Below are 18,195 nucleotides of genomic sequence, written 5' to 3'. Positions count from 1 at the left end.
GCTGCAAGCAGGGACCAAGGGCTTGCCTGGCCTGCGTGGTCGCAGCATCTTCGGGTGCTGAGGGAACCCCGAGAGTCGTCCAGACCTTTCAATGCTGGCATTAGCCATACTTTTTTTATAGTTAAGAAATGGGTTGCCAGACAGGCTGTAGCTTAGTCTCAGCTGCAGGACCAAAGAGAATTCAGTTAGGTCCAGATGAAGTACGCTGCCGACTTCCATCCATTGCAGCACACGCGCGCACCAGTGTTGCGGTGCATGGTAGGATGCTGTGGGAAACAGGACAGGGATAGTGATGAGTTGGATCTTGGAGATATTCAGTCTCTCCTGTCCATATAACAGTTTCTCGCTTAATTTTTCTGGCAAAACAGCAGCAAAGATGAATGATTGCTGTTTCGCGTCTGAGTGGTTGTCGCAAGGCTGGAAACTCCACCTTTGTGGCTGTAGGCAGAGAGCAGGCTGTAGGGCAGGCGTCTTAGTGAAATGCACTTCTGCTTCGCTGAATTTCTCCTCTGCTCTTTACAGGATGGGGAGCTCATCTCTGCCTGAACCGTCACCCATTGGAGCAGTGTTTTATTTCCCTGTTCTTAAGGGTTAAGCTCTGTCATAGGTAGAAAATGCAGCCCTTGGCTCAGAGTCTCGGTGTTCGTGCCCATCCTTACACACTGTGCTGAGGCTGGGCCAGGTCTTCCTGCCTTAAGAAGTAAAAAAGTGATATTACTGCTGTTCCCTGAGCTTCTGGATCGTGTGTCTGGCAGTGCGGTACAGGCCGTTGGCTCATGCCGTCGCAGAGGTATGACCTGGTCTGATAGAAGCCCTGCCAGCCGTCATGTGTGGGCGCAGAGCTGCGTGGCAGGAGCTCTTGATGCTGAGCTGGCTGCAGGGATTTCTTTGGAGGAAGCCTGGCTTTCCTCTTGGACTCAGCACTGCGGTTCAGTGAAAGACCCAGGAGACGCCCCCCACCCCGCGGGCAGCTGGGACTTGTTTGAAAAGCACGGCATCCTCTCTGAGCATCCGCTTGACCCGTGTTCGCACGGAGCTGCTTCACTGTCCCCTCTCTTGACGATGTGTTGGCGTTGTAGTCATTCCTCCAAGCCTCCAGTTGTGATTTCAGCCACTCAGCGGGCAGGTCTCAATCTCTTAAGACCTTTCTCACTCCTGTTAGGCTTTCCTGTCTTCCCTTGCCCTCAAAATCGAATTCTGAATTATCTTACGATTTCATTTGCATTCTTTCAGGAGATGGGGAATTTTAGGCTTGTGGAGATGGGGGAGCTCCTCAAGCCACATGGAAACTCTCCTAGCCTTGTCCTCTGGTCTCCAGGATCCACTTTTAGGGAGGCACCCAGTTTTGCAGGTGTGGGCAGAGACAGGCAGCCAGACGGGAATGAATGACATGCTCTGCTGCCTGCCTCGTGCCTCGGGTCTGTTGATTTTGGGTGGAGGAGGAGAATTTTGTTTCCTGCTTGTAAGAATTAGATTGAACAGTGTTTCCTTGCCTTACCTGTCAAATAGTGCGTCTCCCACACTAACGGAGGTGATGGATGTGCTTCACATTGCCTAGAAGCTTCTCCCTTGGGGCTGAAATCAGTCGTTCTGCTAGTCTGGAGTCTGCGAAGAGAGGAGGCTGTGCCTGCTGGGGTTACTGGGATCGTGCGTGCTGGTTGAGCACGGGGCATGCCTTTTGATTTCCCCAAGCAGAGAGCAGTCACCATCTACAGGATTGCTGGTCTGTGCCTGCGATAAAGCTTGAGAAGAGCTGCGTGCCCTGCTGATCTTGAGGAGCCGGCCCAGAAATGCTGGTCCCGGCTTCTGGCGCAGCCGGAGCCGAGTGGCATCGGCGGCTCTGACCTGGCAGCGGGATCGGGCCGGGACCAGCCCCGGGGAAAGGCGCCCGCAGGAGGCACTCAGTGTGGTGCCGCTGTCCTTCCCACTCAGCTCCGGTGACCTCAGGAGGCACCCCTGCCTCTTAAAGGCTTTCTAGATAATCTCTTGTGTGCGGAGGATGAGGTTGTTTACGTAATGCTCGGTGGGTTTGGGAGGACCCAGGACAAGCCCCACTTGGGTGTTGGTGGTGTCCGTAGGTAGCCGGTAGCAGAAGCTGCCAGGGCCACGTTAATCCCGGTAATCTCCCTCGCAGGGCTCAGTGCTGGCCAGCACACCATGGTGCTTGGATTTGCCTGCTGCAGTGGCCGTCTCCCTTCTTGTCTGCTAATTACAAAGGGATTAAATGTGGCGAGCTGCCTGCTGCCTCTGAGCTGCGAGGGGTAGAGACCCGAGACCGCTGGTCAGGGTGCGTGCCTCTCGCTGCTGCGTCCCGTCCCTGCACGGCGGGGTGTTTGTGGGGTGAAGGGAGCGGTGATCCTGACCCCGGGCAAGAGCAGGAAAGGCACTGCACCCAGGCTGCGAAGTCAGCCTGGCTCGGCCAGCTCTGGGGGCAGGGGGCTGCCCGTCGCTCTGTGGGACGGGAGCTGCTGCCGCCCCTGGGAAGGCTTTACCCGCTTCAGAAAGCGTGCCCAGTTCACTGGGGAACTGTCAGTGCGGAAGCTGAAGGCTCGAGGCGGAATGTTAGTTCTCCATCCTAGAGCAGTCTGTAATCGATGGTGTTTTCAGTTCTCGTTAGCATCAGCCCCTTCCTCCTCCGGGCTGGGCTGCCTGGCTCATACTGAGAGGTTCCTGCAGGAACCGCACTGCTTTGCTTCTCCTTAACCCTCTGCTCTGCCCCAGCTCCCTCCTTCCCGCTGCCCAGCCGGCCCGGGCGGCCTCTGGGTGAGTTAACCCCCCGCGGCGGGTCCTCCTTCACAGAGGTGTTCCTTCTGCCTGCATGCAGAGCTGGAAACCCGGAGATAAGGCTGACTGCCCAGCACCTCGGGCAGGCTGCTGAGCCGCTGCCTGGTTTCCTGCCCGTGTTGGTGAGCTGCCGTTCTGCTCCTTGCACCCTGCCCCAGCAAGACGCCTCTTGGGAAGGGTTTGCATTGCACGTAAAGACTGTGGTTTGGAGCTTCAGAAGAGGAGCTGTGAAGCAGGTGGCTGTGTTGCTTGTGGGTCTGTGCTGAAGCAGCAGAGCTAAGTGGTTCCTTAGCTTTCCACCCCTGTGGACAGTAAGAGTCGTGTCCTCTTTCGTTGTGGCACTCTGGTGATGGTCAGTTTGCACAGCGTCCTGACGTCTCCCAGCTAGTGCAGTTCTTGGTGTGGGAAGCGGAGGAAGGGATGGGGCATGATCGTCCTTACCAGGCTGCAGGGATGGGGGAAGAACTGGATCAGTCTGAAATAAATTCCAGTTTAAGGAAGACCACAGTCCTTGGTTGCTCTCCTCTGGGCTGGCTGGTGGCAGGTGAGTTCCTTCCTGCATCTCCTGCAGCAGATGCTGCGGGATAGCGTTTCCCCTCCCTTTCAGCGAGGCAGGTCGCATCCCAGTCTCCTGTTAGCACTGGGCCTGAGCACTGACTTTGCAGAGTTCCCGGCTTTCTGACCCCAAAATAAGGTGCCGCTTCCCACCAGGCACATGTGGAGGGTCCAGTGGGAGGCTGTGTCTGACTTGGGCGGATTATGGCTGCTTGAGAGTTCATTGTGTACCACCTGGCTGAGTTATTTTCTCACTTGGGTCCTTCTGGTCGGAGTTGGAGAGCCGACGGAGTGATCTCTGCGAGGCCGCCTTGCACGACGGCTCCGGGGCAGCCGAAATGCCGCTGGTTGGACTGAGCACGGTGGTCTCTGGAAGAGCCTTTCCAACTGCCCCGCGGAGCTCTGGCTTTCCGATGGCGATCTGTGCTGTGGACGGCGGCCGTTCGGTAGGGCTGATGCACTCACCCGTGTGTTGTGCCAGAAAAGTGGGTGTGCTAACGGCAGTGCTTTCTAGCAGCGTTAGCAACGTATTTATAGGAACATTTCCTCCCATTTCAACACTTAATGCAAGTCGCTTTGTAGTACCAGCACTGCCGACTCTGGCTGAGGCACCTGTGGAAGCTGACCTTGATTCTAGCTTCTGTATTTCGTATCCCGGCAGTTCTTGGTATTGTCACTCACAGCACGGTTCCGTTCCTCCACCCCCCGAAGGTGCCACGCTCCCCAGTCTGACGGCAGCTCCGACCCCGTTGTTCCTCCCTGCAGCCGCCTCCTGCACAGGGCACAGGGAACAAAAGCTCCTTCTGCAGTTGTGGGAGATGTTGATCCTGGCAAACTCTGTGGATGTAAATGATCTCTGTAGGGTCGAGGCGAACTGAGCGAGTGCTTAGATCATTCTTCTGTTTTTTTCCTGGCATGCTTGAAAAGGGAGGGACTTGGGGTATTCACGTGTGAGCCAGTGAAGAACAGTCCAGTCTGTTTGGGTTTTGGTTTTTCCCCACTGTCCCTCTCTGCTTTACGGTGTACTGCCCAGCAAGGTGGACGGTGTGCCCTTAAGACAGGAGAGGTGCTGGCATGTAGTCGTTCTGTCCTGAAACTTGAAGCTGGTTTCATTCTCTGCTGTGCACCTGCAGCTGTACCTTGCTCCCACTATCCCTGTGCATCCATTTGCCAGTTGGGATTTCCATGTATTTGTCACTGCAATTTCCCAACAAACTGGCTGTCGGGAGCAGGGAATACAGAAGCAGTGGCTGGCGCATGTAACGGGGATTTGTGGCTCACTGTTTACGAGGGATAACCGAGCCCGGCTGCTGTGTGGGCAGCTGAGGGTGGCTGCTGGTGGCACCCTGGGGAGAGGGGAGCTGAGCGGGCGCAGGCTGGCCTGTCCTTGCACGGCCACCTCCACGGCCCCTGGCCCCGATGGGTGCACTGGCCCCGCATCCTCGGCTCGCTTCTCCTTCGCCTGGTCCACTGCGGCTGCAGCTGGGCTTCCTCGGCCTCCCAGCTCCCGTCTGGGTGACTTTCAAATACACCGTGCCCTCTCCCGGCTCGGTCGGTCTTTCTCTTGGCCTTCGGTGTCCCTTTTCGTTCTGCTCTGCTGTTGTGCTCTGGGAAAGGTGTTGGAAATGAGATTAAAAGGAGGTTATCCCTAACAAAAAAAATGCTCTGAACTGATTAGAGAAGGGACTGAACAGCGCTGATTGACGAAGAGGTGGTAATTAATGAGCGGCTTTGGTGGACGGCGACGCTTGCCTGGAGATGGCCATGGGTTGGGCTGTAGCGGCACAGCAGCAGGACACCTGCAGTCCAGAGGCTTCTGGCGAGGGGCAGGTCCTGCTGGTCTGTGGGTATCTGCAAGCTTGGCTCATTTCTCAGTCCGCAGTGTTAAACCCAAAGCCTCACCTTTGAGTTTGACGATAGAAAGTTGTAGAAGTGTCTGATCAGTGCTGCAAGTCTCTGATCTGCGTGGTGATGCTTTGCTACTGGTACCATGCGCTTCTGGGTACCGTAGCTCCAGAGAGCATCAGAGAGCGGAATAAAGCAAGTGAAAGCAGATTTGGCTCAAAATACAAATAATGTCAAGCATTAGCTAATGCAATGGGAGAAGCCTGTGCTTAGGTCAGAGTTCAGAACAGTGAAAATTCATCACTGTACGTGACGCTGAGCGAGGCTGACCTACCATTGGAAAGCGCAGTGCCGATGGGCGTTTCGGTGGGGAAAGCCCAGCTGTGCCATAAACCCCGCTCCGCAGTTGTGGGCTTCCCGTAAGCTCCTGCTCTTGGTGAGGAGAGCGAGCAGTGCCTGCTGGGCTGGGGAAGCGAGGAGCTGCTGTTTCCCTCCGCTCACAGGCTTTGTGTGCGGGAGCGTGCAGCCTCCGTCGGGGAGGGCTGGGGACAGTGTGGGCAGCACGGCGGGCAGGTGAGACGTCGAAGGGTGCATGTCTGTCCCCTCCTGCACTTACCAGTGTGTGTGGTGGGCTGCCACGGGGGGTCAGGGCAGCTCCTGCCCTGCCTGCCCTCGCCCCCATCGATTGTTGCCTGCAGCGTGCCTCGAAAGGGTCCAGTGCGACACGAGGGCTATTTGCACTCGCTGTTGACGTTGCTGTTCCTGCCGCCCATTGCCTGCAAGGGGAGTTTTCCTTCCAGCGCCTTCCCGGCAGCGTTACTTGTCCGGCCCATAGCACTCAGCTGCCCTGTTCTCAAATAGCTCCTGATCCCCGTGACGCTGGATGCTGTGAGCCGAACACCGCCGGCAGTGGCTGCAGCAGCAGGCTGGTTTCGGTGGTCATTTCCACCATGGTGCTGGGAGAAGGTGCGGGGCCCCGGGGCAGGTCACCGGCTGCACGTGCCAGTGCTGTGCCTGAGGTTTCCCGGGCAGTGCTTGGGGATTCGTGGAGGATTTTGGGAGGCAAGGGCTGTTCCAGGTTTAGGATGGCACTAAAGCGGAGTGTAGATGAGCTCACGCCAGAGCCATCCCGCAGGTGCTCGGGCACCGCTGCTGGTCAGGGTCTGGCTTCAGGGTGGTGTGGGTTTGCCGAGGAGCCGGGTGCAGCTCCATGCCCTCCTTCCTCTCTTGTCAACCAGCTGCCAGAGGCTGATGTCCCCTCCCCACTGGGCGTTCGAGAAGCTCAGAGGCCGATTTCAGCTTTTGCTCTGCGGGCTGAGAGCGATGCTGGAAGCACGGTGCTGCGGGAAGCCAGTGCTGGTGTCCCGGGAGAGGGCGGATGGCGGCTGTCCCTGCCAGGCACCGGGAGGTGACGGTGCAGAGCCTCTCCCAGAGCCTCTGCCATCCAGCCAGCCTCGGGCACAACGGGGCATGTGCGACCCGCGCGGACAGGACCCGCCGGCAGTTGGGGTGTAACGGCACTGAGCTGTCCGGTGCCGAGCTGAGCAGGATGTGCTCCTCCTGCCCGGAGCCACGTTTTGGGGTCTAAAGCTCTGCGCTGGGGTGGCTGTTGTACCAGCGGTGGCTTTTGTGCCCCGGCAGCATGTGCTGCCTGCCCTGGCGCAGGCGCGAGGAGCTGCTCGGGGCCACTCCATGCCAGAGCCGGTGATGGAGCTGTGCTCGCTCCTGCCGGGGAGGGCACGGCCGGGGACGCAGCCCTGTGTGAGGGACCTCGGCATCGAGGGTGGAAAGCGAACAGAGCTCAGTCAAATGTGCGAGCTGGGATCCTCGTGATGAGTGGGAAACCTGTAACGTCTGTGCCGTAGCGTTCATCACAGACATGACTATGGGGTGTCTAACACTGAGTTCTGAATCATGCTGAAACACTTGGGCGCTCCTTCGTTAAAACTTCAAATTTGCTGTCTGGCACTGGCTTACTCCTGCCAGAGATGTGCTTCGATGCCCTGGAGCTGTGATCCGGGCCGAGGACCTGGCGAGTCGGCAGATCTGTCAATGCCCCGCATGGCTCAGCAGCGCTGCGCTGCGTTTCGGGATATGCACGGCTCCCGTGCGGTTTTGGAGGTGAATACGCTGCTTTCTGTGATTCTCCCCGAGACCTCTGTGCGCAGAGGGCTGGAGTGCTCGAAAGCCCATGCTGCCAGCAGGACTGTGAGGTCCCAAAGCTTAAGACTGAAAATAGCGGCGGGTCACGGAGGCGCAGTGTAGCCCCAGGGCAGCTCCGTGAGCTGGGGTGTGCCCAGCCGCCGGGTCCTGTCCCCACGGCCAGAGCGGGTTTCTGGAGGGACCGGCGGGTCCCCGCTGGCACTGCTGGGCTGTGGCGGGGCCGGAGGAGCCATTGGCGCAGCACGTGCTGTTTTTAGGCCTTGGGTAAATGTTGGTGGTGCGGCCCTGTAATTATCGGGAGAGGGTGCCAGTGGAGCTGGCTAATAGCTCCCCTGGGAAGTAACTGGAATTTGGCATCAGGTAAAAATAGAACAGGTTCCTCCCCAAAACGCTTTTAGCAGCTCGCCACGTGCCTGCGGAGCCGTGCGTAGGCCGCGCTGTTTGCTCTGCACCCGCGTGTGACGGCCGGGGATTACCGCGGTGCCGCTCGGCGGGACGGCTCCGCTGGCTGCGGTTGGGCTGGCCGGGCAGGAGCTCTGTCCCTGCCCCGTGGCGGCAGAGAGGAAGGGATGCTAAAATTGGGGCAGGGAAAACCAGCTCTGTCCCTGCATCCGGACGCAGTCGCTTTCTAGCGCAGAGCTCCTGATGGGCGCTGGGTCCCCTCCTCCCAGGAGGACTTGAGCAGCAGCGTCCGCCCTGGGTGCTGCACCAGCCACGGCTCTCGGTGCCGCCCCATCTAGCTCAGCAAGGCGTTATTTTTGTGGCAAGGAAGAAAGTCTGGGCTGTGGGGCTGATGACGGGCACGTCCCATGCCGTGAGCCTGCTCTCTGGCTGAGCCGGGGATGTGGTCGCAGCTGGGGGTGCTGCCTGGCTGTTCGGATCAGCCTGAGCCCTGGGCTGTGTCCAAACACCACATCGGTTCCTCAGAAAAACCTTTGGTTAATTGTGGGATCTGATACCATTTCAGACATGGGGCTTTAAAACTGTGTGTGGTGGTAAACATGGAAGGACTGAATTAGGTTATACACAGCAAGGTCTCTGCTCATGTTACGACCCAGTGTGCCTTAAACACCGGTCGGTGTGCTCGGGAGCCGTGCGTGCTGGCACCACATCAGTGTAAAAATCTTCTCGTTGCTTAGTCTGTACTGGAAAGGAGACGCTCACATTTTGGGCCTATTTCATATAAGTAACCCTGCATCTACTTGGCTCTACGCTCCTTCACCTCCAGACAGCAGCAATATGTCTAACACAGCCTTTTATGGCCTGTTTTGACCCTCACGCTGCTCCTATATTGCAACTTAATGCCACAGCTTCCATGACAAGGCACGTGGGCAGGAGTGCTGATGTGCCCTGCGCAGCCCCTGCTCCGGACATCGATCCGCAGGCACGGGGAGGGCAGGGAAGGGGCAGGATGGAGCATCCCACGCCGCTGAGCAGCCCTTGCAGCTCCGCTGAGCTCGTCTGGCAGCTACGCCCGCTCTTCAGCACCAAGCATCGCACCGCAGCCTCTCGGAGGCGAGGAGGAAGTGGGGTAAAAAAAGATAATTGAGGTGACGGTGGCACGTACTGTTGGTTCCGCTTTCTTGGTTCATGCTGCTCTGCGCCGGGGAAGGGCGAGGGTCAAACTTAATGCTGTGCTAACAAGGCTTGTTAGTGGATTTCTTAATGATTCCCACTTAGAGTGGGCATAGTTTTTGAGCAGACAGAGTCCCTCGCCGCTGGCCCAGCTCAGACACGAGTGTCCTGCCCGGGCAGTTGTCCTTTCAGTTCGTGCGTGCTTTGAGGGGCGGCAGGGAGAGCAGCTCTGCTCTGAGGTGCATCATGGAGTGTTTGATCAGGAGTACGGGTAAATCATGAGATTTGTACCCCCCAAATATCAGCTGTTCTGCACTGAAAATATCTATTATGGTAAGTAATTGGAGAAGAGAAATTTCTCCCTTCCGGAGCCCCCACGTCCCTGTACTGCCCTGGCTGAAGCCGTAACTGACTCCCAGCAGCTCTGCCTTGCTCTCCTCTCCACGCTGCTCTGAAACCTTTCCCCACCTTTAACGTCTGCAAGGCAGTGCTGGGCGGGCACCCAAAGCCGTGAGGCTCGCCCTGCGTGAGGAATTTGTTGGAGGCCCACAAACATGCTCATTGCCAAGGAAATGGTGCTTTCCAAAACTGTCCCTGCTGTCCTGTATTGGCCCTCCAGCTGCTCAGTGGTGCCCGGTATCTCGTAGCCCCAAAGCTGGAGGAGCACTGGTGTGTTCAGCGTTCTGTCTGCATACAGCATTACCAACCCCCTGTCAGCAGACAGCTCGAGCCTCTTCCAGTAGCGGTCTAGATCATGCAGAGCTGCTTCCCGCAGCTGCAAAAACCCCAAAAAAGCCAACAGCCATAGCGAGTGGGCAGCCCCGAGTCGGACCACTCTCCTTTCTGCGTTGAGCCACGCTTGAGCTGGCACAGCATGCGTTCAGCCCAGCCGTGTGAGCATCGGCGGTGGGGCGGCACCAGCCCTTTTTAGCTTGGAGGAGAGGAAAGTCTTTCTGGTGTATCTCGGTCCAGTGAGTGTGTCACCGCGAGGGCTGCCTGCAGTGTCCCTGCCTGTGCTTGCTGCCCAGCTGCCAAGCCTGCTGTGGTGTGCCACTCCGCAAAGCTTCCTCCTGCTCCGAGGATGCTCCGTTGAGGAAGCGGTACTTGGGACAATCTTCAAATGCCCAATGACAGTGGTAGGACATGGAGAACCATGATTTTTTTTTCTATTTTTTTGGATGAGTGAATCTGAATTTGTAGGATGCCCTTTGTCGGGTGGTCTCATCGTTCGGAGTGCTTTGCTTGCGCTAGGGACCACTATTTCCACCTCAGTAAGGCCACAGTGAATGGAGAGTGCCGGAGCGGGGCAGTCGGGGTTGGGAAGCATTGCCCCTGGTTGAAGACCATGAATCCTCTGCAGGCCCCTGGGAAAGGTCTGATGCTTTGCTGCTGCTCTCGGCCCTTCCAGAGAGACACTTGCAGACACTCGGGGTTGGAGAGTTCCCACTGGGTGGGGGATTCCCTCTGCAGCACAAGTGCAGCGCTGGGCAGGGCTGGGATACGACTTTGTCTGGCTTTTTGGCAAACTGGATTCTCCAGAAACTTTCGCTAAAATGGCAGCTTTCGAGTTGTGGTTTGTAGAGATGTGGGAGTTCAGTTGCAAATCTAACCAGCCTGCAAAGCATAAGCCGGGCAAAGCTATTTTCAGTGAGGTTCGATTAAGGGAGAGCCTTGCAGTGTTTCCAGGAGCGGGATGGAGAATCTGTGTCCGGTCACCCCATGCCTCAGGGTGTGAGACTGTGGCCTCTGTGCTTCACGTGGAGCACACAGCTCGAACAGCAAGGATCTGCTGTTTGGAGCCGGTTCCTCCCTCAAGAGAGAATAAAAGCCAAAGTTCACGCGAGTGTTTTCAGTTGGTGGCACTGGGCAGAGGATGCTGCTCCCAGCACTTTCCATAGCTCCGCATCACTCCTGGTCCCTCTGGGTTTGGAGGAACCCCCCGGACACCCATCTCGCCTTCTCCCAAGCGGCTGGCACTGTCACATTGCAGCTCTTGCTTTTGCAGCATGTTTGTGCTTTAAAGCAGTTCCTGGGCTGTCGTGGCTTGGGACCATTTTCGTGGAGCGCTCCTCCGAAGAGACCTCTGGGTCCGGAGGCAGGCTGGGAGGAGTGGGTGCTCTCTCCGGCAGCCGGCGGTGACCGAGGCACGGTGTGCGTGGTGGTTTGGGGGGCTGGGAGCCCTGTGTTTGCGTGGAGGCTCTGCTGGTCATGTCAAGCCCGAGGTATTTATGAAGGGCTTCCTGTTACGCACTGGCAGGGAGCATTTCCAGAAATGGCTATGGGTGAACAAGTGGTAGGCAGCTGTAAAACCCTTATCTCTGTCTCCCTGCCAGTAACCCTCTGGGCCCCAAACAGCACTTTCCTGGGACGAGCTCTCGGAAACAGACGGATTTTTTTTTTTTTTTAATTACTTCCTCTTATGCCTTAATGTTTCTAAAGATAAATACAGCTCTCCTCTTGGCATCTGCTCAAGAAACAGTAAAGCTTTATAAAGGAACGACGCTCCATATCAGCATGTACCGTGCCTAGTCTCCAAATCTGTGGTTTGTTTCGTAGACGGTCGTAAATCTTTCTCTCCAGCTCCCTGCCCAGGACGATTTATTTCATGCTGAATGGGAGGTCCTGCTGAGCTGGTCCCTCCTTCACCAGACCGGTCCTGGATCCCGGGATCTTTCCTAACCCGTTCAGCTGTTTACTCTGGGGCATGAGTTGAGGCAGCTGTCATCCTGAAAGCATCGTGCTTGGGCAAGAGCAGCGGCTTCCACCTTGTTGGGAGATCCGAGCGGACCTTTCCACAGGGAGCCAGGGTGGTGGGAGAGCGACCAGCTCCACGTCCCTGCAGGCCCATGGGGGCTCTTGGGGTTTTCCAGCCATGACTCCTTGCCCCGCAGGGGTTTGCCAGCGTGCCTGACCCCGTCGAGTTTGCACCTCGCAGGTCCTGGTGCTGCCCCAGGGAGGGGGGGTCCGGTCCCCTGCTGCTCACCAGGCTGCCCGCTCTGCCTGCTCGCTGGGCTGCCTGCTCGCCAGGCTGGTGCCACGCACCCGCCGGCTGGGGGGAAATGGGGTGTCTTGCCGACACTTCTTGGCCTTAATTTGAGAGTGAGTAAGAACAGGTTTGAGGAAGGTAATGACAGCCTGGGGACAGGAGCGGGGGCCCGGGGAAGGAATGGTGTGAAAATAGAATGGTGAAGAGCTCTGTAAGGGGGAACAACGCCGTCCAGTTCTTCAGAGGCTTTAATTTTAGCTCTCCTATAAACATCTCATTACTAAGCGTCTCATCCAGAAGAACCTCTGAGAGTCGTGACTTTCAGTGGAAGCGCTGTGCTGGGAAAACACGAGCGGGTCGTCACCACCCCGCGCCGGCCAGGCAGTGACATTCCCACTGACTCTTCTCAGGGATGTTTTATGATTGAGTGACCCAAGAAAGGAGTATTTTGCCTGCCATTGGGAGGTGTTCCATTGTTGTAAGGAACTTTCCCAGCAATGAGTTGGTTGTGTTTTGATTGGAGTTGCATGTAGAGAGTTTGCTTCGCCACCCAGTTCTGCATTTGGTCCTGTCCCAAACTGTTTGTCCTTCTGATCGTTATCATCTTGTGTTTACAGAGAGTAAAACATGTCCTCAAACATCACCAAGGCGATCATTAAACACAGAATGAGTTCATTTTTTCCCTATTTTTTTTTTTTTTTTTTTTAAATATACTCAGGACAGGAATTGGTGTTCTGGGTGCGACTTTGTCTCTTTGTAGAGACTTTTGCCTTAAATACCATCAAAAGGACCTTTGTAAGAGCCGAAAGTTTCTGTGTCGTCGTCCTCCTGTCCTGCAGACTTGCTGCCGGCTGCGTGTTCTGTATCTGGTTCAAATCTGCCTCCGATCCGTGGCCGTGTGCGAAGCACCGGTGATTTGGCTGGTGCGCAGGCATCTGGTGTTCCTGCCGTCTGGGAAAGGGTCGAGCTTTGTCTCTCCCCAAGTTTCTTCTTCTGTGAAGTTGCGCTAAAACATGAAGTGAAGGAGAACGTGTGAATTATTTATTTATCTGGATTATTTACTCCTCTGGCTTGCTGGGGCTTCTCCTCCTGTGCCGGCGGGACGTTGCTCGTGGCTGGGGTGCGGGGACGAGGGCGGTCTGCTCGGTTGGTTTGGGGCGGGTGGGCTTTCCCCAGGGGAGGACTCGGGGTGCCCGGGACGGTGGCAGACGTGGGGCTGCCGCGGTGGCCGGGAGGAGCGGGCCAGCCCCGGCCCCGCCAGCCCCGCACACAGCCCTTTTGTTTTCCTCCATAGAAAAGCCATTCTTCGTGCTCCTTTCATAAATATGTAATGAGGGAACAGTGCAGTCGTTGTCTTCCGAGCAGACACTCGTCGTGTTGTTCTGGGGCTGCTGTGCCCGCTGGAGCGGTGGGTTTGGTGGGGCGGGGGGAGGACTTCAGTCTCTGGGATGAGGACGGCTTGCTGGGCTCAGTTCTGAATCCCTGTTTCTGCCTTATTCTCTCTCCCTCTCTGTTGAGCTTAAATCCCCCAAATGTTGAGCATAAATCCCCCAAAGCTTCCCCCTGCCCTCTGGGAAGGAGGAGCTGATGTCCATGGGCTAGAATACCCCAGCTTCTCCACTCCTGCGAGTGTTGACTCCCAGTTGACAGTGGTGCGAAGTGGTGGTCCTGCCTTTCTCATCAGGTCAGCATGATAAGTCTTCTCATAGGAAACTTTGAGGCCAGCGGGATGAACACAGAAGCCTAGATGTGGAGATCACACAACTAGGGAAGATCTCAAAGGTGCTTCTGTCGTACTGAGAATGAAAGAAGTGAGAGGGAGAAGGGGTTTTGTCTGGAGCCTGCCCCTGAAACTGCTCTGTTGGGGTGAGGCGTGACAGGGCAGAGCAAGGGCAATAAGAGCCAGCGATGACTTGGCCTCTAGTGGTTATATCCGAAAGCAAAACAGCAGGTGTGGACGTTAAAGTGAAAAATAAAATTGTATTTCCTGGTTGGCACGCCTGAGAGGAGAACCGTGCAGCTCTGAGCGCTCGGTGGGAGCCGTTGGGCTGTAGGCAGGTGTCCGTCCCCGTGAGGATGGGTCTCCTCTGGCCAGGGCAGGAGCCTGCTGAGATGTCCTCCAGCAGCCGTTGTGGCTGCAGCTTGTCTCCTGTTCATCTCCGCTTGGGAGAGCTGGAAGTTATTGACTGAAATTGTGTGGGCTTTTTCCCTTTTTCCTTTTAAGCTGTTGAGTTATTTTTCCCTAAAAAGTGAATTCCATCACACGGAGAAAGAGAAGTGGAGGTATGGGGAAGGGGGACGTAGCTCTCCGTGATGCCTAGAAGAACTACAGTAGCTTGTCACACGTGGCTTGACAGTTTTGTGGCTTGGGGTGGGGGACATGAGGGCTGCCTGCAGAGCAGCCTGCAGCTCCTGTGCGATCGGCGTGCGCTGCTGTGCGTTTGCAGGTCAGACCGCAGCGTTTGCAGTGCTCCGTCCCACGACAAGCCGTCTGCCTGCCCGTCTGAAGCGCAGCCTGCAGCTGAGTGGCTAGGCACGGCCCGGGAGCCGTCAATGCCTGTCAAAGCTTCGCAGAGGTTGCAGCCTTGGACTGCTCGCTCTCTTGCCCCTGGCAGACCTTTCCTGTTTGCTGGGCAGGCGTGAACCGGGGGAGCTTCCTGCCTTTGCTTTCTTGTCACAGGCGTCATGCAGCCAGGTGCTGAAGCGTGATCTGGCTAGGGTTCAGCTTTGATGGACTGCAGCGAGGATGTGCTGCTCCCCATCACCCTGGAAAGCTGCAGAGGGGGAGCCGGAGCCTGCCAGAGCCTCCTGGACCTCGCTCTGAACATCACGTCGTTCCCAGCCCGTTCTCATCACAGTTTGTCGCAGCAGCTGAGTGTAGTGGTTTTGTTTTTTAATTCCAGCCATCCTGGGTAGTCAGGTGCTGGTTTGTAATAAATACAGCTGGCACGTTTTGGGTGAGAATCTCTTGCACGGGACTTCTCTAGAGAGAGTGCTTGTTTTCTTCCCGACGCCGTGCAATGCCCTGGTTCTCGCTGGCCAGCACTTGGCAGCTGTGCTCCCGTGCCCTTGTGCCAGGAGCCACCACCTCGCTTTGCAGGTAGAACAGAGCGTTGCTGAGGGATGTGCTGGCAGGTTTGTCAGACCGTAATGCTGGTTGATGCAATCGCTCCTACTTCTTGCAAAGTCGTTGCCCCACCACTGTTTGATACCGCTCGCAGCCCTGTGAGGGTTACGTGGATTGTTGCTTGTTCCAAGAGCACCATTAGCGACCTGCTCCGTAGTCCAGGCCTGGCGCCTGATTTGCATCTGATGGAGCAGGGCTTGCAGGCATGGTTTGGGTATGTCGCATCACTTACCGCAGATCTTAGCAGTAAGTGCTCTTGGCAGAAGCTTCAGCTCTCCTTGCAGGTTGCGTTTCATGGCTTCGTGCCTTGTGGGTTAATACTGTTTTGCAGGAAGCCGCCTCAGTAACTATGGTCAGTGCTTTGTAGCACAAAGTATTTTATGATGCTTTAAAACAGCTAAACTTTTAAAATAATTTCTGCTTTGAGATGCCGAGCAGCTCTTGGAAACCTCTGCTAATGACAGTTCAAAGCAGTGATGAAGTTGAGGTCCATTTCCCTGTACCTGGGGTGAGCTGGCAAAACATTTCTGTGTTTGAAATGATCCCCCCGCTCTCTCCCGGCAGAGCTGGACGACCCCCCCAGCCTCTGTGCTGGAAGCCAGGGGTGAAGGAAGGCTGAAGCACCTCTTGCTCACGTGTTGAGGACTTGCGAGCTTTGCGTTCCCCTGTATTATATCATACTGAATTTTCGAGGTTCGGGGGTGTGGGAGTCGTGTCTGAGCCTGCAGGAGAGCTGATTTCTTGAGACTGACTCTACAGGTTGTACCGTGTTGCTTGGTGAAACACCCTCCCGTGCTTTCAGTAACCTGAGAGCAGAGGGCTTCAGGTGTGAGCATTGGAAAAGGACTTGCTCCAAACAAGATCCTTTGCCTAAAAAACACATGAAAATTCACTTCTCCTGTAACTCTCCTTACTCTGTCATCGCAGCAGGCTCCACAGAGAAGGTCCAGCTCCTGAAGCAGCTGGAGAAGCTGCTGCACCGTTGGGTTCCCTGTTGGCCAGACCCTGTGGCTTCCCTGCAGCGGGAGCACCGGCTGCCGTGCCCCTTGCTGTACGGCAGCGCCAGCCTGCAGCCGTTTTCCTGCGAGCTGGTAGACAGTTGCTGGGTGAATTTTCCAGGGAAGGTGGACACCTCTCTGCGGGGGACTGGAAACACTCTGGAAATGTAGCCGCGGGGCCCAGGAGATGGAGTCCTGGCTTAGTCTTTCTCCAGGACGTTCGCTCTGAGCTCCTCTTGTCACATCACTTGAGACACGGAGAGTGAGGGAAGCAGAGGGCAGTCTCTTGCTTGGCCGTGACCCCACCGGACTGAGAACCGACCGTTCCCAGAGAGCGTCCCCGGCGTGCCAGCGCTCACCGCTCTCCTGCCTGAGAGTTAAGGTCATCTAGTTGTGTTGTGTCAGCTAAGTGTTTAACTTTTTGCTTATTTAGAATTTCCTGTATTATGATAACATCTCATAAACTTCCAAATATAGCTTAACGCTAATTTAGACCGTAACAGGCTGCCCCGGGAACAGTGACCAGGTGTCACCTTAAGTCGTGCCGGCCTTTTTGCAACGCAGCGGCAGGAGGAGGCAGGAAGGAAGACGCGAAGCGAAGCAGCTGCGTGAATGCCGACGTTCGCAGGCACACGTGCTTTCCCAGGCATCTTGGCTGGGGACAGCAGGAGAATCGGCAGGGCTGGTCCGGTTCCCCTCTGCAGGAAGGGACGCGCTGATCGGACAGCCTGATACGGCCGGCGAGCGGCTTGGACGCTGCGTGTGTTGAATGATGGGAAGTAGGAAGGCAAGGATCAGGCTGCCGAAGGAGTTAGCTGAGGAAAGCGCCGGGTGGCTTGGCTGGCCAGAATTTGTAAGTCAGGCTGCTTGTTAATGCCAGTTGCTAAAATCAGGATGTATGTAGCCCACGGATCGCTAAATAACGTGGCAGCACTTGGCTTTGAGAAAACCCAGGGGGTCAAGTTTCCCCTTGCTCTAAACAACTCCTGGAGTGATTTTGATGTTTGCTTTGAGGATGATCTTGTATCTGTTTCCCTTGCGACCAAGAGAGTGCGAGCGAAGACACTTGCACTCGCGGCAAGGCTGCTGGAGCAAGCCATCGTGGGGGGCACGGGTCTGAGAGAGCTCGCCGGGAGCAGGCCGTCAGTGAGCTGTAATTCTGATGCGTGTGTCTAAAAGGGTTTTTCCTCTCTGTGAAGCTTGAGTCAGGTTGTTTGTGCTCAGAGGAGGCAGGTCTTAACTCAACGCGTTTGGCCGTGCAGCAACTGATGCTGTCAGCGGCGCCTGGGACCTGCCCGGGGCGGAGGTGGTGTCTGAGCACGGCGGGGGAGATTTGGTTAACCTGACGCTCGATGCTATTTTCTTCACAGCTTGGCAATGACCTTTCCATTTTGGTCCTCAGGCTATAAGTGGCGTCTTTTCTGATGCCTTGTTCTGCTAAATTCAGCTGTGGCTGGCTGGTGGTAAGTGGAGCAGTGGAAACAGGTCTAAGGTGCCGAAAATAGTGGTGCATGCCTTCTGGTGAGGCTCCTCCTGTTACCTGGCCCCGTCAGCAGTCCCGGGGCCAAAATCCAGCCGTGCCGGAGGGAGGCCAGCGGCGCTTGTGCTCCCAAAGGCAGCAGGCGTTACTGTAAGGGACAAGAGAGGTGGTCGTCCCCTGGGACGATGCGGTGGATGCAGTAATCCCTCAGCAGCTCTGCAAGGGACTGAGGTGGTCCCGCTTTACAGGTGCTGCCTGCCTTCGTGGCTGTGCCTAGCCTGTGGTAGGAGCAAAATCCTTCTCAGGTTTTCCGATTCCCAGACTTCAGTTTGATCCACTGGAGCAAGGTTTTACCCCGAGCAGCTTCATCACCGAAAGGACGTGGCCAGTGTAGAAGCGCTTCCCCAGCCTTGCAGGCTCTGTGAAGGCAGCAGGAGCTACCTGAGTTTCAGTGGTGGTTTAGCCATTGCTTTAGGTTCTCCCAAGAGCTGGCTGCCACCAGAAAAGCCGGCCCACTCCCCGGTGTGCCATTTTCTGTGCTTGCCTGGCCTGCTGGATCAGGGCATGATGTGGGGGAGCAGCAGGTTTTTTTATTTGGGTTGGTGTGGGCTGGTGGGCAGGCGGGGGGGAGTGCGCTCCCCAGCAGCAGGGCAGGCTTCAGGTGCTGTAAAGCCACGGGGAA

The sequence above is a fragment of the Gymnogyps californianus genome, chromosome 1 (genome assembly GCF_018139145.2).
Source record: "Gymnogyps californianus isolate 813 chromosome 1, ASM1813914v2, whole genome shotgun sequence".
Classification (NCBI taxonomy): domain Eukaryota; kingdom Metazoa; phylum Chordata; class Aves; order Accipitriformes; family Cathartidae; genus Gymnogyps; species Gymnogyps californianus.
The sequence above is the reverse complement of the archived record's forward strand: the minus strand, read 5'-3'. Positions refer to the sequence as shown.